Source organism: Rutidosis leptorrhynchoides, chromosome 10 (assembly GCF_046630445.1).
Source record: "Rutidosis leptorrhynchoides isolate AG116_Rl617_1_P2 chromosome 10, CSIRO_AGI_Rlap_v1, whole genome shotgun sequence".
Lineage (NCBI taxonomy): Eukaryota > Viridiplantae > Streptophyta > Magnoliopsida > Asterales > Asteraceae > Rutidosis > Rutidosis leptorrhynchoides.
In genome coordinates this window covers 257,438,768-257,461,661 of record NC_092342.1, presented here as the reverse complement: position 1 = coordinate 257,461,661, position 22,894 = coordinate 257,438,768, and the positions used below count along the sequence as shown (strand labels likewise).

General features: G+C 35.2%; 1 non-coding gene across 1 annotated transcript; it reads right to left on the bottom strand.

Moving 5' to 3' along the window:
- Nucleotides 1–21,635: 21,635 nt before the first annotated feature.
- Nucleotides 21,636–21,742, bottom strand: LOC139873867 (small nucleolar RNA R71). Its single transcript, XR_011767580.1, has one exon. It is a non-coding gene; the product is annotated as a small nucleolar RNA R71 (small nucleolar RNA).
- Between the last annotated feature and the right edge of the window lie 1,152 nt (nt 21,743–22,894).

Here is a 22,894-nt window from a genome sequence, read left to right as displayed (position 1 = left end):
GACGTGTTGATTTTAGTTTTATGCCCATGGGTTAATTGTCCTTTGTCCTGGATTATTTAATATGTCCGTCTGGTTTTTGTCCATAACAGTCCATCAGTCATAAATATAAAGTGCGAGTGTCCTCGTCAAATTATCCTTATACCCGAAGTTAAATATTCCAACTAATTGGGGACTTAAACTGTAACAAGATTTTAATACTTTGTTTAATAATTACACCAGGATGTCGACTGAGTGTAACTCAAGGTTTTAATACTTTGTTAACAATTATGCCAAGTGTCCTTGTACATAATTTCACCCCTGTTTTAATAATTCTAGTGGCTATTAATCCATTCCCGTGTCCGGTTAAATGAACGATTATTCGTACATATAAATATCCCGCCCATCGTGTCCGATTGAGTGTATATGGTTATTTATAGGGACGTCCAATTGTAAATCTTTATATTAACATTAACAAACTATCATTTAGTTAAACAAATATAAAGCCCATTAATAGCCCATAGTCTAATTTCCACAAGTGTCGTTCTTTTGTCCAAACCCCAATTATGGTACAAAGCCCAATTACCCAATTTTAATATTTTTAGCCCAACATCATGATTACTTCGGATTAAATAAGCATAATAATAACTTAGATATGAGACATTAAATTAAAAAGGTTGAACATAACTTACAATGATTAAAAATAGCGTAGCGTTACACGGACATAATTTTGACTTACACCCTTACAACATTCGCTAACATACCCTTATTATTAGGATTTAAAATTAAAATTAAAATTAAAATATAAATATAAATATAAATATTACGTATAGATATAGAGAGATTTATATATTGGACGATAAAAATGATCAGAATTCGTTGGGTTTTATAGGGATTTTCGTATTTGGCTGCTCCGCGAGTCGCGGCATTTTTGGCCTCCATACTCCGCAACTCGCGGAGTTCGTAATTCCAGCTCACAAAGGTTTGTCTTTTAATTTTCCGACGTTTTATAAATATATTATAATATATATATTAATTTTAAGAATTAATTATATATTATATTATATTTATATACATAGTTAACTTGTAATTTTTAGTCCGTTGCGTCGAGCGTTGAGAGTTGACTCTGGTCCCGGTTCCCGATTTTCGAACGTCCTTGCGTGCAATTTAATATCTTGTACTTTGCGTTTTGAATCTTGTACTCTTGTAATTTCGAGACGTTTCTTATCAATAATTGGAACCTCTTTGATTGTATTTTGTACTTTTGAGCTTTTTGGACCTTTGCGTCTTCAATTCGTCGAATCTATCTTTTGTCTTCACCTTTTAATATTTAAACGAATATCACTTGTAAATAGAACAATTGCAACTAAAAGCTTGTCTTTCTTGGGGAATAATGCTATGAAATATATGTTCGTTTTTAGCATTATCACATGTCTACCAAACCAAGACAACACCGTAACCTCCGGGCACATACTCCCCTACTTAGGGTTTTAACCCCATACTATAACCGCTAGGATGATAACATCCAGTAGAATTAAACATTCCTTAATACGCACGTCCGGTCTCAACGTTGGTCATACACACCAATCCTCCGTGGACTTACTACAAGGTACTCGAACCTTGACATTTCAAATATGTCAAATCATTAACGCTTGCTAAACACCACAGCCAATCACAGTTGTATCTTCGGGTTTCACATCGGTACCCAAGTACAAAGTAATCGCACCATCGGAGTTGAACATTACACTAGCAGGTATAAGGAGACATCTGACGCAGCGTTATGTAACTCCCATCACTACCACCGAGTCTCAAGAACTCGACCCTTACGGGGTCTACTCCCGGTGTCACTCATCATCTGACTACTCGAAGTCACACATAACCAACAAACCTTTCAGCTGATCGTCCACAACTTTCCTAGCGATACCTGCTAGTCACAATCCACATAGGCCACACAGCTAGCCTAGTAATCTTCCACTCATAACCAAGGAGATGCTTGGGATCACCAAGACTTACACCCTTCCAACTTCTTCATAACCATTAACACGGTTACCTTCACAAATCAAAGATAATCAACAACCATGACTCTACTCGCACATGAACGTGGTTAACGAAAGCACCTCGCGAATGGTACTACCACACATACCCACAAGAAAAGTGGCCGACAAAGAGTAAACAACACTCGCCACACATCAAACTGTAATCATGGTCAACGAAGAGTGAAATCTCGCAGAATCACTCACCACATTACATCAAGTGCCCAATGAAGAGTGAATCCTTACGCCAGGATGTCACTCACCACCTCACTCACAACGAGCAACAAACACAATGCTCTAAAATCAGATGAACACACGTCATGTACCCTCGCATGGTGATATAACACCCGGTACACACTAACCCAATAACACGCGTACACAAGGGAACGGTACTCGCACAATGACTGTCGGTACTCGTAAAATGCCCGAAAGTGTACATACACCTTGTAATACTAACCCCTAGGTGGTATCGAAATCACAAACTAAAACCCACCTATCACGCCCAAGCATACATGATGATATGGTATCGAACGCCTGAACTTTAAACCCATATCACATGCCACACAAGTAACTACATAATATGGTCTCCATACCCACGCTATGGTGCTAGCAGCTCTTTGGTTCACACCACATGCATTTTTCATGATGCTACCGGCTCTTTGGTTCACATCATGACTTAAGTCACACTCACGTTAAGTGTAGTGACCCGAACTTTTCCATATTTATATATATTAAATAAAATTAATATTTATATGATTAAGTGTTTCCAACATGTTAAGCAATCAAACTTGTTAAGACGTGATTAATTGAAATAGGTTTCATATAGACAATTGACCACCCAAGTTGACCGGTGATTCACGAACGTTAAAACTTGTAAAAACTATATGATGTCATATATATGGATATATATATATAGTTAACATGATATTATGATAAGTAAAAATGTCATTAAGTATATTACCAATGAACTACATATGTAAAAAAAAAGACTACTAACTTAATGATTTCAAAACGAGACATATATGTAACGATTATCGTTGCAACAACATTTAACTGTATATATATCATACTAAGATATATTAATATATCATAATATCATGATAATGTAATAATTTAACATCTCTTTAGATATAATAAACAGTGGGTTAACAACATTTAACAAGATCGTTAACCTAAAGGTTTCAAAACAACACTTACATGTAACGACTAACGATGACTTAACGACTCAGTTAAAATATATATACATGTATTATTTTAATATGTATTCATACACTTTTGAAATAATTCAAGACACTTATCAAAATACTTCTACTTAACAAAAATGCTTACAATTACATCCTCGTTCAGTTTCATCAACAATTCTACTCGTATGCACCCGTATTCGTACTCATACAATACACAGCTTTTAGATGTATGTAATATTGGTATATACACTCCAATGATCAGATCTTAGCAGCCCATGTGAGTCACCTAACACATGTGGGAACCATAATTTGGCAACTAGCAAGAAATATCTCATAAAATTACAAAAATATTATTAATCATTCATGACTTATTTACATGTAAACAAAATTACACATCCTTTATATCTAATCCATATACCAACGACCAAAAACACCTACAAACACTTTCATTCTTCAATTTTCTTCATCTAATTGATCTCTCTCAAGTTCTATCTTCAAGTTCTAAGTGTTCTTCATAAATTCTATAAGTTCTAGTTTCATAAAATCAAGAATACTTCCAAGTTTGCTAGCTTACGTCCAATCTTGTAAAGTGATCATCCAACCTCAAGAAATCTTTCTTATTTATAGTAAGATATCTTTCTAATATAAGGTAATACTCATATTCAAACTTTATTTCAATTTCTATAACTTTAACAATCTTATTTCGAGTGGAAATCTTACTTGAACTTGTTTTCGTGTCATGATTTTGCTTCAAGAACTTTCAAGCCATCCAAGGATCCTTTGAAGCTAGATCTACTTTTCTCATTTCCAGTAGGTTTATCTACAAAACCTGAGGTAGTAATGATGTTCATAACATCAATCGATTCATATATATAAAACTACCTTATTCGAAGGTTTAAACTTGAAATCACTAGAACATAGTTTAGTTAATTCTAAACTTGTTCGCAAACAAAAGTTAATTCTTCTAACTTGACTTTTAAAATCAACTAAACACATGTTCTATATCTATATGATATGCTAACTTAATGATTTAAAACCAAAAAATACGAAAAACACCGTAAAACCGGATATACGCCGTCGTAGTAACACCGCGGGCTGTTTTTGGTTAGTTAATTAAAAACTATGATAAACTTTGATTTAAAAGTTGTTCTTCTGAGAAAATGATTTTTCTTATGAACATGAAACTATATCCAAAAATCATGGTTAAACTCAAAGTGGAAGTATGTTTTTCAAAATGGTCATCAAGAAGTCGTTCTTTCGACTGAAATGACTACCTCTTACAAAAATGACTTGTAACTTATATTTCTGACTATAAACCTATAATTTTTCTGTTTAGATTCATTAAATAGAGTTCAATATGAAACCATAGCAATTTGATTCACTCAAAACGGATTTAAAACGAAGAAGTTATGGGTAAAACAAGATTGGATATTTTTTGATTGTTGTAGCTACGGAAAATATTGTAACAATTCTATACAAATCATATCCTAGCTAACTTGTATTGTATTATGCATGTATTCTAATATATTATGTAATCTTGGGATACCATAGACACGTATGCAAATGTTTTGACATATCATATCGACCCATCTATATATATTATTTGGAACAACCATAGACACTCTATATGAAGTAATGTTGGAGTTAGCTATACAGGGTTGAGGTTGATTCTAAAAATATATATACTTTGAGTTGTGATCTAGTCTGAGACGTTTATACACTGGGTCGTGGATTAGGTCAAGATAATATATATCAATTTATTTTCGGTACATCTAACTATGGACAACTAGTTGTAGGTTACTAACGAGGACAACTGACTTAATAAACTTAAAACATTAAAACGTATTAAAAATGTTGTAAATATATTTTGAACATACTTTGATATATATGTACATATTTGTTATAGGTTCGTGAATCGACCAGTGGCCAAGTCTTACTTCCCGACGAAGTAAAAATCTGTGAAAGTGAGTTATAGTCCCACTTTTAAAATCTAATATTTTGGAATGAGAATACATGCAAATTTATAAATGTTTTACGAAATAGACACAAGTAAATGAAACTACTTTATATGGGTGAATGATCGAAGCCGAATATGCCCCTTTTTAGCTTGGTAGCGTAAGAATTTGGGAACAGACCCCCAAATTGACGTGAATCCTAAAGATAGATCTATCAGGCCCAACAAGCCCCATTCTGAAATTTGGAATGCTTTAGTACTTCGAAATTATCATGTCCGATGGGTGTCCCGGAATGATGGGGATATTCTATATGCATCTTGTTAATGTCGGTTACCAGGTGTTCACCGTATGAATGATTTTTATCTCTATGTATGGGATGTATTGAAATATAAAATCTTGTGGTCTATTATTTCGATTGATAAATATATTGGTTAAACTTATAACTCACAAACATTTTTGTTGACGTTTAAAGCATGTTTAATCTCAGGTGATTATTAAGAGCTTCCGCTGTTGCATACTAAAATAAGGACAAGATTTGGAGTCCATGCTTGTATGATATTATGTAAAAACTGCATTCAAGAATCTTATTTTTGATGTAATATATTCTTATTGTAAACCATTATGTAATGGTCGTGTGTAAATGGTATATTTTAGATTATCATTATTTGATAATCTACGTAATGCTTTTTAAACCTTTATAGATAAAATAAAGGTTATGGTTATTTTAAAAATGAATGCAGTCTTTGAAAAACGTCTCATATAGAGGTCAAAACCTCGCAACGAAATCAATTAATATAGAACGTTTATAATCAATATGAACGGGACATTTCAGTTGGTATCCGAGCGTTGGTCTTAGAGAATCAGAAATTTGCATTAGTGTGTCTTATCGAGTTTGTTAGGATACATTAGTGAGTCTGGACTTCGACCGTGTTTTCTTTAAAAAAGATTGCTTAACACTTTTGTTGGAAACTATATATTATTAACATGTAAATATTATGTGATATATTAACCTCTTAATGTGTTTGATATTGTGTGATAGATGTCTACCACTAGTACAAATCCCATCGACTCACCTAATAATAATGAAGAGTCGAATATAAATTGGGAAGATTCACAAATTCCCGAAGAGGAACCGGAAGAAGAGGAACTGGAAGAAGAGGAATCAGAAGAGGAGGAACCGGAAGAGGAGGAACCGGAAGAAGAAGAGGTTCCGGAGGATGAAATTTTGATACCTACAGTAAATCGATTAAGTAAAAGAAAATCATCAACCAACGGACCAAAGTTAAAAATGGTCAATGGTGTTTCCGCCGAGGAAGCAAAATAATGGGAAGATTACTAATTTTCTGATGAATCAGATCCCGATGAGAATTTCGTTGATGTAATAGAAATTACCTCGACCCAATTTAATATGGCAAAAGAAAATAATAAGGGAAAAGGTATAAAAATAGAGAAACCTGATTCCAACCCCGATGAACTTTATATGTATCGGCAACGTCCGTATTTTCTAAATTGTAACAATAACCCGGGAACCTCTAAACCACCAGGTTTTTCTAAACCATTGTGGAAAATGATGGCTCGTATTAGAGGAACATCATATATCCCTAGAAAATTAGGAAAACGAACCAAGTCCGAAGAAGAAGAAACCAGTGATTCAGATTAGAGGGTTGTAATCATGTTGTATATTATATGTATTGTAGTGTGCTTGTACTTTTATGTTCTATGTAAAAATTGCTTGTATTGTTTGTTAATTATCTTTTACGAATCTAATCCTTATCTATTTTACAGTATAAAAACACAAAATGGACGTTAAGGATACACAACCAAAAATTTTAGAAGACCTACCAGGAGATATGATTGATGAAATCTTGTCTAGAGTCGGGCAGAATTCATCTGCACAATTAGTTACGGAAAAATTAGTTTGTCAAACGTTTGAAAGACATTCTAGGCATGCCTTAGTATATAAAAGGCTTTCCTTTGAAAGATGAGGTATATCACATTGGGGAGACTTTAAGTTACGCCAAGTTTTCCTTAAGACATTTAGTGCGGGAAACCCAGATGCAATTTTACGCTACTGGTTACGAACCTATTTTGACTCAACATATCCCAACATAGGATTTCGTGAATTAGAAAGAGCTTCTAACATGCAACATAAAGAAGCATGTTATGCTTACGGGTTAGTGATGTTTGTTCTTACTAAAGTGAGAAAAAGAACATCGGATTGCAACTTTTAAATAAAACCTTCCCACAAGTGATAGATTCAGTAGTTGGGGTGAGAAACAAGGTTTTTAGATTATTACGGGGCTGTTGGATATTACGAAACCCTCGTCCTTTTGACGACATTACAACATGCTGCCTAGCCAATGGTCATAACGGTTATTTTCCAAAAGACCAAGGATGGGAAGTCGTCTTAGTAAAACCAGAATGCATGACTTGTTTCTGGACTTATGAATTACGTGTCTTTATTTCCTTTGCTGAACAACTTGCGTATTAACTAGATTTTTCTTCAAAACTGTCCTGTATCAAAGTGTACTATATTTCATGTTATATGTAGTATAGTGAAGTTGTAAGTTTGAAGAATATTTATATGTGATATATTATTATAATCAGTTTGTCATATGGAATTGTAGTAGTTGAATTGTATATTAGCTACTAAGTATGAACTTAACGGGTAGGTAGTACCCGAATTTAAACTTATAAAATGCTAATATGAAGAAAAATCTTTTATAAATGGGTTCATATTATGCTACGAAATACTATTGACTACTCTTAATATTCTGTATGATTAACTCGATTCAGTTGGCTATTTTGAAGGAAATGGCACATGCGACTCGTCAGAATTTGAACATGAGCGAGGAAGACTTCCGTGGTTTCCTTGCAGCAAACATAGCCGCAGTACAGGCTGCGATGCAAAATAACAATAACTCTGGATCTAGCAGTGGAACTAATTCCACAAGAAATTGTGTCGGATGCTCCTACAAAGAATTCACTACCTGCAAACCTTTGGAATTTGATGGAACTGAAGGACCAATTGGATAGAAACGGTGGACCGAGAAAGTCGAATCGGTGTTTGCCATAAGTAAGTGTACTGAAGAGAACAAAGTTAATTACGCTACGCATACCTTCACATGTACTGCGTTAACGTGGTGGAACACCTATCTTGAACAGGTAGGACAAAATGCTGCTTACGCACTACCGTGGTTGGCATTCAAGCAATTGATGAACGAGCAGTACCGTCCTAGAAATGAAGTCAATAAGCTCAAGGCAGAACTTAGAGAATTACGAACACAAGGGTTCGACATTACCACATATGAACAATGATTCACAGAGTTGTGCCTATTGTGTCAGGGAGCGTTCGAAGATGAAGAAGAGAAGATCGACGCGTTTGTAAAAGGGTTACCAGTAAGGATTCAAGAAGATGTGAGTTCACACAAGCCTGCTTCTATACAGAAGGCAAGTCGAATGGCTCATAAACTCATAAATTAGATTGAGGGAAGAATTAAAGAGCAGGCGGCCGAAGAAGCCAACACGAAACAACTCAAGAGGAAGTGGGAGAAAAATAGTGACAAGAGTCACCAGAACAACAACAACAACAATTACAACCATAATCGCAACAACTATCCCAACAACCGCAACAACAATCGCAACAATAACTGTAATCCTAATAATAACTACAACAAACATCCCAACAACAACAACAACTACAACAACCGTTCCAACAACAATAACAATCTCAACAACAACCTCAATAACAATAACGGCAACAAAAACCAAAAATACCAAAGGTGTGAAGAGTACCACCAGAATGGGTTCTGCATGACATTTTGCACCAAGTGTAAAAGAGCTGGCCATGGTGTGAAAAAGTGTGAGGTCTACGGACCAAAGTTTAACAGAACTAAAGGAACAAATAGTGGCAAAACAAGTAATGCCACCTTTGTTTGTTATGGATGTGGAAAAATGGGCCACATTAGAAGTAGTTGCCCGAATAAGGGGAATACTAATGAGCAGGGCTGCGGAAGAGTTTTCAAAAATAATACGGCAGAAGCGCAGGAAGACCCGGAGCTTGTTACGGGTACGTTTCTTATTGATAATAAATCTGCTTATGTTTTATTTGATTCGGTGCGGATAGAAGCTATATGAGTAGAGATTTTTGTGCTAAGTTAAGTTGCCCATTGATGCCTTTGGATAGTAAATTTTTACTTGAATTAGCAAACGGTAAATTAATTTCAGCAGATAATATATGTCGGGATAGAGAAATTAAACTGGGGGATGAAATGTATAAAATTAATTTAATAGCAGTCGAGTTAGGGAGTTTTGATGTAATAATTGGCATGGACTGGTTGAAAAAGGTGAGAGCAGAGGTCGTTTGTTACAAAAATGCGATTCGCATTATGCGTGAAAAGGGAAAACCTTTAATGGTGTACGGAGAAAAGAACAACGTGAAATTAAATCTTATTAGTAGTTTGAAGGCGCAAAAACTAATAAGAAAAGGTTGTTACGTCATTCTAGCACACATCGAGGAAGTTAAACCTGAATAAAAGAACATCAGTGATGTTCCCGTTGCAAAAGAATTTCCCGATGTATTTCTGAAAGAATTATCGGGATTACCCCCACATCGATCCGTTGAATTTCAAATAGACCTTGTACCAGGACCTGCACCAATAGCTCGTGCTCCATACAGACTCGCACCCAGTGAAATGAAAGAATTACAAAGTCAATTACAGGAACTTTTAGAGCGTGGTTTCATTCGACCAAGTACATCACCATGGGGAGCTCCTTTTCTGTTTGTCAAGAAGAAAGATGGTACATTCAGGTTGTGTATCGACTACTGAGAGTTGAACAAACTTACCATCAAGAACCGCTACCCACTACCGAGAATCAACGACTTATTTGATCAACTACAAGGCTCGTCGGTTTATTCAAAGATTGATTTACGTTCTGGGTATCATCAAATGCGGGTGAAGGAGGATGATATTCCAAAGACTGCTTTTAGGACGCGTTACGATCATTACGAGTTTATGGTTATGCCGTTTGGGTTGACTTACACACCAGCTATGTTCATGGACCTCATGAACCGAGTGTGTGGACCATACCTTGACAAGTTTGTCTTTGTTTTCATCGATGACATACTTATTTACTCAAAGAATGACCAAGAGTACGAAGAACATTTGAGAAAAGTGCTAGAGTTGTTAAGGAAAGAAAAGTTGTACGCTAAATTTTCAAAGTGTGCATTTTAGTGGGGATAAGTTCAATTCCTCGGTCATATAGTGAACAAAGAAGGTATTCAGGTGGATCCAGCAAAGATTGAAACCGTTGAAAAGTGGGAAACGCGAAAACTCCGAAACACATACGCCAATTTTTAGGGCTAGCTGGTTATTACAGGAGATTCATCCAAGATTTTTCCAAAATAGCAAAACCCTTGACTGCATTAACGCATAAAGGGAAGAAATTTGAATGGAAGGATGAACAAGAGAAAGTGTTTCAATCGTTAAAGAAAAAGTTAACTACGGCACCTATATTGTCATTACCTGAAGGGAATGATGATTTTGTGATATATTGTGACGCCTCAAAGCAAGTTCTCAGTTATGTATTAATGCAACGAACGAATGTAATTACTTATGCGTCTAGACAATTGAAGATTCACGAGCAGAATTATACGACGCATGATTTGGAATTAGGCACGGTTATTTTTGCATTAAAGACTTGGAGGCACTACTTATATGGGGTCAAAAGTATTATATATACCGACCACAAAAGTCTTCAACACATATTTAATCAGAAACAACTGAACATGAGGCAGCGCAGATGGATTGAATTGTTGAATGATTACGACTTTGAGATTCGTTACCACCCGGGGAAGGCAAATGTGGTAGCCGACGCTTTGAGCAGAAAGGACAGGGAACCTATTCGAGTAAAAGCTATGAATATAATGATTTACACTAACCTTACTACTGAAATAAAGGAGGCGCAACAAGAAGTTTTAAAAGAGGGAAACTTAAGGGATGAAGTACCCAAAGGATCGGAGAAGCATCTTAATATTCGAGAAGATGGAACTCGGTATAGGGCTGAAAGAATTTGGGTACCAAAATTTGGAGATATGAGAGAAATGGTACTTAGAGAAGCTCATAAAACCAGATATTCAATACATATTGGAACGAGAAAGATATACAAGGATCTTAAGAAACATTTTTAGTGGCCAGGTATGAAAGCCGATGTTGATAAATACATAGGGAATGTTTGACGTGTTCTAAGGTCAAAGCTGAGCATCAGAAACCATCAGGTCTACTTCAACAACCCGAAATCCCGGAATGGAAATGGGAAAACATTACCATAGATTTCATCACTAAATTGCCAAGGACTGCAAGTGGTTTTGATACTATTTGGGTAATAGTTGATCGTCTCACCAAATCAGCACACTTCCTACCAATAAGAGAAGATGACAATATGGAGAAGTTAGCACGACTGTATTTGAAGGAATTCGTCTCCAGACATGGAATACCAATCTCTATTATCTCTGATAGGGATGACAGATTTATTTCAAGATTCTGGCAGACATTACAGCAAGCATTAGGAACTCGTCTAGACATGAGTACTACCTATCATCCATAAACTGATGGGCAGAGTGAAAGGACGATACACACACTTGAAGACATGCTACGAGCATGTCTTATTGATTTCGGAAACAGTTGGGATCGACATCTACCGTTAGCAGAATTTTCCTACAACAACAGTTACCATTCAAGCATTGAGATGACGCCGTTTGAAGCACTTTATGGTAGAAAGTGCAGATCTCTGATTTGTTGGAGTGAAGTGGGGGATAGACAGATTACGGGTCCGGAGATAATACAAGAAACTACCGAGAAGATCATCCAAATTCAACAACGGTTGAAAACCGCCCAAAGTCGACAAAAGAGCTACGCTGACATTAAAAGAAAAGATATAGAATTTGAAATTGGAGAAATGGTCATGCTTAAAGTTTCACCTTGGAAAGGCGTTGTTCGATTTGGTAAACGAGGGAAATTAAATCCAAGGTATATTGGACCATTCAAGGTTATTGATCGTGTCGGACCAGTAGCTTACCGACTTGAGTTACCTTAAAAACTCGCGGTTGTACATAACACTTTCCACGTCTCGAATTTAGCAAAGCATTTCTTCAAATTCGAGACGTGGAAAGTGTTATGTACAGCCGCGAGTTGTTGAGGTAACTCAAGTCGGTAAGCTACTGGTCCGACACGATCAATAATCTTGAATGGTCCAATATACCTTGGATTTAATTTCCATCGTTTACCAAATCGAACAATGCCCTTCCAAGGTGCAACTTTAAGCATGACCATCTCTCCAATTTCAAATTCTATATCTTTTCTTTTAATGTCAGCGTAGCTCTTTTGTCGACTTTGGACGGTTTTCAACCGTTGTTGAATTTGGATGATCTTCTCGGTAGTTTCTTGTATTATCTCCGGACCCGTAATCTGTCTATCCCCCACTTCACTCCAACAAATCGGAGACCTGTACTTTCTACCATAAAGTGCTTCAAACAGCGCCATCTCAATGCTTGAATGGTAGCTATTGTTGTAGGAAAATTCTTCTAACGGAAGGTGCCGATCCCAACTGTTTCTGAAATCAATAACACATGCTCGTAGCATGTCTTCAAGCATTTGTATCATCCTTTCACTCTGCCCATCAGTTTGTGGATGATAGGTAGTACTCATGTCTAGACGAGTTCCTAATGCTTGCTGTAATGTCTGCCAGAATCTTGAAACAAATCTGCCATCCCTATCAGAGATAATAGAGTTTGGTATTCCATGTCTGGAGACAACTTCCTTCAAATATAATCGCGCCAACTTCTCCATTTTATCATCTTCTCTCATTGGCAGAAAGTGTGCTGATTTGGTGAGACGATCGACTATTACCCAAATAGTATCAAAACCACTTGTAGTCCTTGGCAATTTAGTGATGAAATCCATAGTAATGTTTTTCCATTTTCATTATGGGATTTTGGGTTGTTGAAGTAGACCTAATGGTTTCTGATGCTCCGCTTTGACCTCAGAACACGTCAAACATTCCCCTAAGTATTTAGCAACGTCGGCTTTCATACCTGGCCACCAAAAATGTTTCTTGAGATCCTTGTACATCTTCCCCGTTCCAGGATGTATTGAGTATCTGGTTTTATGAGCTTCTCTAAGTACCATTTCTCTCATATCTCCAAATTTTGGTACCCAAATTCTTTCAGCCCTATACCGGGTTTCGTCTTCCCGAATATTAAGATGCTTCTCCGATCCTTTGGGTATTTCATTCTTTAAATTTCCCTCTTTTAAAACTCCTTGTTGCGCCTCCTTTATTTGAGTAGTAAAGTTATTGTGAATCATTATATTCATAGATTTTACTCGAATGGGTTCTCTGTCCTTTCTGCTCAATGCGTCGGCTACCACATTTGCCTTCCCCGGGTGGTAACAAATCTCGAAGTCGTAATCATTTAACAATTCAATCCACCTACACTGCCTCATGTTCTGTTGTTTCTGATTAAATATGTGTTGAAGACTTTTGTGGTCGGTATATATAATACTTTTGACCCCATATAAGTAGTGCCTCCAAGTCTTCGTGCTCTTGATCATTCTTTGAGTAAATAAGTATGTCATCGATGAAAACAATGACAAACTTTTCAAGATATGGCTGACACACTCGGTTCATGAGGTCCATGAACACAGCTGGTGCATTAGTCAACCCAAACGGCATAACCATAAACTTGTAATGACCGTAACGCGTCCTGAAAGCAGTTTTCGAAATATCATCCTCCTTCACCCGCATTTGATGATACCCAGAACGTAATTCAATCTTCAAATAAACTGACGAGCCTTGTAGTTGATCAAATAAGTCATCGATTCTCGGTAGTGGGTAGCGGTTCTTGATGGTAAGTTTGTTCAACTCTCGGTAGTCGATACATAACCTAAATGTACCATCCTTCTTCTTGACAAACAAAACAGGAGCTCCCCACGGTGATGTGCTTGGTTGAATAAAACCACGCTCTAAAAGTTATTGTAATTGGCTCTGAAGTTCCTTCATTTCGCTAGGTACGAGTCTGTATGAAGTACGAGCTATTGGTGCAGCTCCCGGTACAATATCTATTTGAAATTCAACGGATCGGTGTGGAGGTAGTCCCGGTAATTCTTTCGGAAATACATCGGGAAATTCTTTTGCGACGGGAACATCATTGATGTTATTTTCTTCGGAATTGACTTTCTTGACGTGTGCTAGGACAGCATAGCAACCTTTTCTTATTAGTTTTTGTGCCTTCAGGTTACTAATAAGATTTAACTTCGCGTTACTCTTTTCTCCGTACACCATTAAGGGTTTTCCTTTTTATCGAATAATGCAAATTGCATTTTTGTAACAAACGATCTATGCTTTCACTTCTTTCAACCAGTCCATACCGATTATCACATCAAAACTCCCTAACTCGACTGATATTAAATCAATTTTAAATGTTTCGCTAACCAGTTTAATTTCTCGATTCCGACATATATTATCTGCTGTAATTAATTTATCATTTGCTAATTCGAGTAAAAATTTATTATCCAAGGGCGTCGGTGAGCAACTTAGTTTAGCACAAAAATCTCTACTCATATAGCTTCTATTCGCAACCGAATCAAATAAAACATAAGAAGATTTATTGTCAATGAGAAACGTACCCGTAACAAGCTTCGGGTCTTCCTGTCCTTCTGCCGTATTAATATTGAAAACTCTTCCGCGGCTCTGCCCATTAGTATTTCCCTGATTCGGGCAATTTTTAATAATGTGACCCGGTTTTCCACATTTATAACAGACTACGTTGGCAGTACTTGCTCCGACACTACTTGTTCTGAAATTACTCGTTTCGGCATTATTTGTTCCTTTAGTTCTATTATACATTGGTCCGTAGACCTCACACTTTGTCGCGCTATGACTATTTCTTTTACACCTGTTGCAAAATGTTGTGCAGAACCCCGGGTGATTCTCTTCACACCTTTGGCATTGCTGTTTCTGATTATTGTTATTGTTACGGTTGTTATTGTTGTTAGGATGATTATTGTAATTGTTGTTGTTGGGACGTTTGTTGTAGTTGTTGTTGTTGGGATTGCAATTGTTGTTGTTGCGATTTATGTTGCGGTTGTTGGGATAGTTGTTGCGATTGTGGTTGTAATTATTGTTATAGTTGTTGTACTAGTGACTCTTGTCACTGTTTTCCTCCCACTTTCTCTTGAGTTATTTCGTGTTGGCTTCTTCGGCCGCCTGTTCTTTAATTCTTCCCTCAATCTGATTTATGAGTTTATGAGCCATTCGACTTGCCTTCTGTATGGAAGCGGGCTTGTGTGAACTCACATCTTCTTGAATCCTTACTGGTAACCCTTTTACAAATGCGTCGATCTTCTCTTCTTCATCTTCGAACGTTCCTGGACATAATAGGCACAACTCTGTGAATCGTCGTTCATACGTGGTAATGTCGAACCCTTGTGTTCGTAACTCTCTAAGCTCTACCTTGAGCTTATTGACCTCGTTTCTAGGACGGTACTGCTCATTCATCAATTGCTTGAATGCTGACCATGGTAGTGCGTAAGCAGCATCTTGTCCTACCTGCTCAAGATAGGTATTCCACCATGTTAACGTCGTACCTGTAAAGGTATGCGTAGCGTACTTAACTTCATCCTCTTCAGTACACTTACTTATGGAAAACACCGATTCGACCTTCTCGGTCCACCGTTTCAATCTAATTGGCCCTTCGGTTCCATCAAATTCCAAAGGTTTGCAGGCAGTGAATTCTTTGTAGGAGCATCCTACACGATATCTTATGAAATTAGTTCCACTGCTAGATCATGAGTTATTGTTATTTTGCATTGTAGCCTGTACTGCGGCTATGTTTACTGCACGAAAAACACGGAAGTCTTCCTCACTCATGTTCAAATTCTGACGAGTTGACGGTGTCATTTCCTTTAAAAATAGCCAAAAGAATTGAGTTAATTATATAGAATTTAAGAGTAGTCAATAGTATTTCGTAGCATAATATGAACTTATTTATAAAAGCTTTTTCTTCATATTAGCATTTTATAGTTTTAATTCGGGTAGTACCTACCCGTTAAGTTCATACTTAGTAGCTACTATATAATTCAACTACTACGATTCTATATGAAAAAACTTATTACAATAATAATTCGCGTTCAAACTTTATACAATAATTTACAAACTTACAATACCGCCATTATACATATAGGATGAAATATATCACATAATAACATTGCTACTCGGCAGCTATAAAGACAATTCTAGTTAATACGCAAGTTGTTCAGCAAAAGAAATAGAGACACGTAATTCATAAGTCCAGAAACAAGTCATGCATTCTGGTCTTACTAAGACGACTTCCCATCCTTGGTTTTGTGGAAAGTAACCGTTATGACCATTGGCTAGGTAGCATGTTGTAATGTCGTCAAAAGGACGAGGGTTTCGTAATGCCCAACAGCCCCGTAACAATCTAAAAACCTTGTTTCTCATCTCAACTACCGAGTCCGTCACTTGTGGGAATGTTTTATTTAAAAGTTGCAACCCAATGTTCTTTTTCTCAATTTGATGAGAAGCGAACATTATTAACCCGTAAGCATAACATGCTTCTTTATGTTGCATGCTAGAAGCTCTTTCTAATTCACGAAATCCTATGTTGGGATATATTGAGTCAAAATAGGTTCTTAACCCGTAGCGAAAAATTGCATTTGGGTTCCCCGCATTTAAGGCTTTAAAGAAAACACGGTGTAACTTACAGTCTCCCCAATGTGATATACCCTACCTATCAAAGGAAAACCTTTTATAAACTAAGGCATTTCTGGAAAGTCTTTCAAATGTTTGACAAGTTAATTTCGCCATAACTAAATGTGCTGATGAATTCTGACCGACTCTAGACAAGATTTCCTCAATCATATCCTCTGGTAGGTCTTCTAAAATATTCGGTTGTCTACCCTTAACGTCCATTTTGTTTTTATACTTTAAATAGTCAAGGATTAGATTCGTAAAAGATAATTAACAAACAATACAAGCAATTTTTACATAGAACATAAAAGTACAAGCACACTACAATACACATAATACACAACATGATTACAACCCTCTAATCTGAATCATTGGTTTCTTCTTCTTCGGACTTGGTTCGTGATAGTGCTCCAAATGAACATATATTTAGGCGCAATATCCTTCCAATATGTAAAGTTTTCAGTTGCAATTGTTCTATTTTCAAGTAATATTCGTTTAAATAAATAAGTGCGAAGACAAAAGAATAAAAATAACGATTTGAAGACGCAAATGACCAAAAAGCTCAAATGTACAAGATACAATCTAAGTAGTTCAATTTATTGATGAATAACGTCCAGAAATGACAAAAGTACAAGCCACAGAATGCAAAGTACAAGATATCTAAGCGTACGAAAGGACGTTCGAAAATCTGGAACCAAGACATAAACCGAGCATCAATGTACGACTCAACGGAGCTAAAATTATAAGTCAACTATGCACAAGAATATAATATAATATATAAAATTCATAATTTAATATAATATAATATAATATAATAATAATAATAATATAATAAATAAATAATTCAATCGAATTATTTCATTCAATTGTGCATATCGGTTAGAATAATAATAATAATATAATAATAAATATAATATTAAAAATAAAACAAGTTGATTTAATTCAACTGAATTGAATTCGGAGTGAAATTCAATTATATGCAACATGTCATATTTTAATACTCATCACCAAACTTACCACAAACCTACAGTAGCGTTATCTCGCCTATAAAAGGAGAAGCAAGCACAGAGCAAAGACACATCTTTTTCTTCTCTTATCATATGTATCAAATATCACTCCAATTAGTAATCTTAATTTGTAATTTTAAGTTAGTGATAATAATAAGGTTAGGTTAGTCGAATGTTTTAAGGTTTTGTAAGTCGAAACTCTGTCCGTGTACCACTACGCTAATAACACCCACTGTAAGTTATGTTTAAATTTTATTGTTAAATTAATGTCTCGTAGCTAAGTTATTATTATGCTTATTTAAGCCGAAGTAATCATGATGTTGGGCTAAAAATACTAAGACGGGGTAATTGGGCTTTGTACCATAATTGGGGTTTGGACAAAAGAACGACTTGTGGAAATTAGACTATGGGCTATTAATGGGCTTTATATTTGTTTAATTAAATGATAGTTTGTTAATTTAATATAAAGATTTACAATTGGACGTACCTATAAATAACCATATACACTCGATCGGACACGATGGGCGGGATATTTATAAGTACTAATAATTGTTCATTTAACCGAACACGGGAATGGATTAATAGTTAATGAACTAATTAAAACAGGGGTGAATTACATACAAGGACACTTGGTGTAATTATAGTTTAAGTCCCCAATTAGTTAGAATATTTGACTTCGGATATAAGGATAATTTGACGAGGACACTCGCACTTTATATTTATGACTGATGGACTGTTATGGACAAAAACCAGACGGACATATTTAATAATCCAGGACAAATGACAATTAACCCATGGTAATAAACTAAAATCAACACGTCAAACATCATGATTACGAAAGTTTAAATAAGCATAATTCCTTTATTTCATATTTAATTGCACTTTTAATTATCGCAATTTTATTTACTGTTATTTTATTTAATTGCACTTTTAATTATCGTACTTTTTAATTATCGCAATTTTATTTATCGTACTTTTATTTATCGCAATTTCATTATCGTTATTTACTTTACGCTTTAAATTAAGTCTTTTATATATTTAATATTTTACATTAGGTTTTAACTGCGACTAAAGTTTTAAAATCGACAAACCGGTCATTAAACGGTAAAAACCCCCTTTTATAATAACAATACTACTTATATTTATATTTATACAAATATAGTTTTAAAAAAATATAGCATTAAACTTGGCTAGCTCCCTGTGGAACGAACCGGACTTACTAAAAACTACACTACTGTACGATTAGGTACACTGCCTATAAGTGTTGTAGCAAGGTTTAGGTATATCCACTCTATAAATAAATAAATAACTTTTGTAAAATTGTATCGTATTTAATAGTATTTTGTAGTAAAAATATAACTATTTCATATACACCTCTACGCACATCAAGTATTTTTGGCGCCACTGCCGGGGACGCTAAAACGCTATATTTTTAATTTATATTTGTAAAAAAAACAATTAAATAGTTGTTGCTTTTCTTCCTTTTTGGTCCACACGTGAGCACCCATCCACTCAAAATCACTACTCTTTCCCTTCTTGTTTGTCTTTTACGTGACCACAATTCCTTTACTTTCATGTTAATTTTATATTTTGTAATCATAATTTTCAAACAATTAATATAAAAACCTTAAGATGTCGATCACAAAAGGTTGATAATACATATAAAATTTCTTCCAACTGCACTTTTTTTTTCTTTTGCTGTACATGACCCAAGCAACCCCAAAAGTGGGGCACCTTTGTCACTATAAATTCACATCAACTTTATCTACAATAAATTAACTGTGTATATTATCAAGTTGTTGTCTAGAAATAATTGGAGATATTTATAAATTAATGAACTGTTATTAATATCGTTTTTCATTATATTAAGACATGGGTACAATAAGTTATCTTGCCAAACATTACGTAGTGAGTTATCTTGCCTAATCTTATCATTTTTTTTTCACAAACACTGTTTCGTTACAATAATCATAAGTTATTACTAAAATAATAATAATAATAATAATAATACTAATAATAATAATAATAATAATAATAATAATAATTAAAAAAATCTCGTTTTAAAAAAAACTAAAATAATAAAATTAAAAAAAAATATTAATTTCGTAAAAAAAAGAAAAAAAATTTTAAAAAAAATATTACAAAAAAAAAATTATAGTATTTGGGCCAAACCAGTTTGAACCTGCAAATTCAGAATTTTTAACATGCAATTTCGGATTTTACATATGCAACTTCAGATTTTACACATGCAATTCCAGTTTTCAACATGCAATTTCATATTTTCAACACGCAATTTCAGTTTTTGAACATGCAATTTCGGATTTTACACACGCAATTTCGGACTTTCAACACGCAATTTCAGATTTTCAACACGCAATCTCAGTTTTGAACATGCAATTTCGGATTTTACACATGCAATTTCAGATTTTACACATGCAATTCCAGTTTTAAACACGCAATTTCGGACTTTCAACACGCAATTTCAGATTTTCAACACGCAATTTCGGTTTTTACACACGCAATTTCAGTCTTGAACATGCAATTCCAAATTTAAAAAAAATATATTTTTAAGATTTTGTCTATAAAATTAAAAAGTGTTTTTAATTTAAGTTTTATTACCTTTAGATTTTTAGACTTTAGTCGCAACTTTTAGTTGTAAGTTTGTAGACGCTAAGCTTTAGACGTAAAACTTTAATTTGTAAGTTTATTTTGTTTTTCGACGATTATTTTTCGACCTCTTATTTTTCGACACGCTTTTTCTTTTTCATTTCTACGCTCTAGTTTTTAGGACTTAGATTTTTTTTCTATTTCTTCTCTAAAATTTCAAAACGAAAAATTATTTTAAGCGGGTAAATTGATAGACATCCAAATTTTCTGGTTCGTAGTAATAGTTGGATTTGTTAGTGGCGAGTTGTGGGCTTTCGATTTAAAAGGTCCTGGCTACCTGCTGCATCTATTGGCTATTCGAAACATGGGCAAAATCAGAAAAGTCTATTAATTTGATAACTTATATAATTTTTATTTTTATAACTAATAGGATATTCAGTGAATGCACCTGTAACTCGATCAAGACATCTAGCCAACATTGTCGCCGTTGATTTTTCTTTAGAATCGTCATCCAGTCGACCAAGTACTCCAATTCAAATTTCCGATAATCCATTTTTTGAACCCGACTTCACAATTGAGAACCAGGAGGATATTCAGGGACAATTCAGAGATCCTGAACCACTAATCATTCCTCCTGAACCACAAATCACTCATCCAGAAATTGTCGAGGAAGAAACCATTAAGTCAGAATCTTCTAGCGATTCAGATTCAACAAACTCAATCATGGAAAATCTGGAACCTCTAACTATGGAAGACCGAATGAGAGCTAAACGCACTGGCCAAGGTCATGCCATTACTCAACCAGACATTAATGTGCCAGATTATGAAATCAAAGGACAAATCCTACACATGGTAACTAATCAATGCCAATTTAGTAGTGCGCCGAAGGAAGATCCAAACGAACATCTTCAAACCTTTAATAGGATCTGTACTCTATTCAAAATTCGAGAAGTGGAGGATGAACAGATATATCTCATGTTATTTCCCTGGACTTTAAAGGGAGAAGTCAAAGATTTGTTAGAATCGTTACCTGAAGGGGCGATTGATACATGGAATGTTTTAGTTGAAAAATTTCTTAAACAATTCTTTCCGGCATCTAAAGCCGTGAGACTTCAAGGAGAAATTGTTACGTTCACTCAAAAACCAAATGAAACTCTATATGAAGCATGGAAAAGATTTGAAAAGTTATTGAGAGGATGTCCGCAACATGGTTTAGACACTTATCAAATAGTACAAATATTCTACCAAGGATGCGACATCACTACAAGAAAAGACATCGATATAGCAGCTGGTGGTTCCATTATGAAGAAAACCGCAACTGAAGCTTACAAAATTATTGATAACACTGCTTCCCACTCTCATGAGTGGCACCAAGAAAAAGATATCGTTAGATCATCTAAAGCAGCTAGAGCCGATTCTAGCCATGACTTTGATTCCATTTCTGGAAAGATATATGCTGTCGAGAGACGAATGGAAAAGATGACAAAAGATATTCACTCAATACGAATTAGCTGTGAGCAGTGTGGAGGACCACATTTGACAAAAGATTGTCTTAGTATTGAACAAACAATGGAACAAAGAGAGAATGTTTCATACATGAACCAAAGGCCTGGAAATAATTATTAGAATAATTATCAACCGCCAAGACCAATCTACAATCAAAATCAGAATTATAACCGAAATGTTCCATACAACAACCAACAAGGTCCTAGCAATCAACAAGTATCCAATAATACTTACAACTAGCAAAGACCTATTTTTCAAAACAAACCACCACAAACCGATGATAAAAAGCTAAATTTAGAAGATATGATGTCAAAGCTAGCTGAATCTCAAAAGCAGTTTTTAACATCTCAGAAACAAACCAATGAACAAAATGCTCAAGCATTTAGAAATCAACAAGCTTCTATTTAAAATTTGGAACAAGAAGTAAGCAACCTAGCAAGGTTGATAGGTGAAAGAAAACCAGGAAGTCTACCTAGCGATACAAATGCTAACCCCCGGAATGAAACAGCTAAAGCCATTACCACGAGAAGTGGTATTACATTTAAACCACCTGAAATACCTGTAATTTTTGATGACGCTATTCCTACTCCACAGGCACCACAGCCTGAGTAAGATAAGGAAACAGAACCGGTAGTTGAAAAGGTTAATGAATATAACACAGTTAAAGCTAAGCCTTATGTTAAACCATACCAACTACCACTTCCTTACCCGAGTAAAATGAGAAAAGAAAGACTTGAAGCCGAGCAATCTAAATTCTTGAATATGTTTAAACAAATAAATGTCAACCTTCCTTTCATTGATGTGATTTCAGAAATACCTAGATATGCTAAATTTCTGAAAGATCTGATCACAAATAGAAA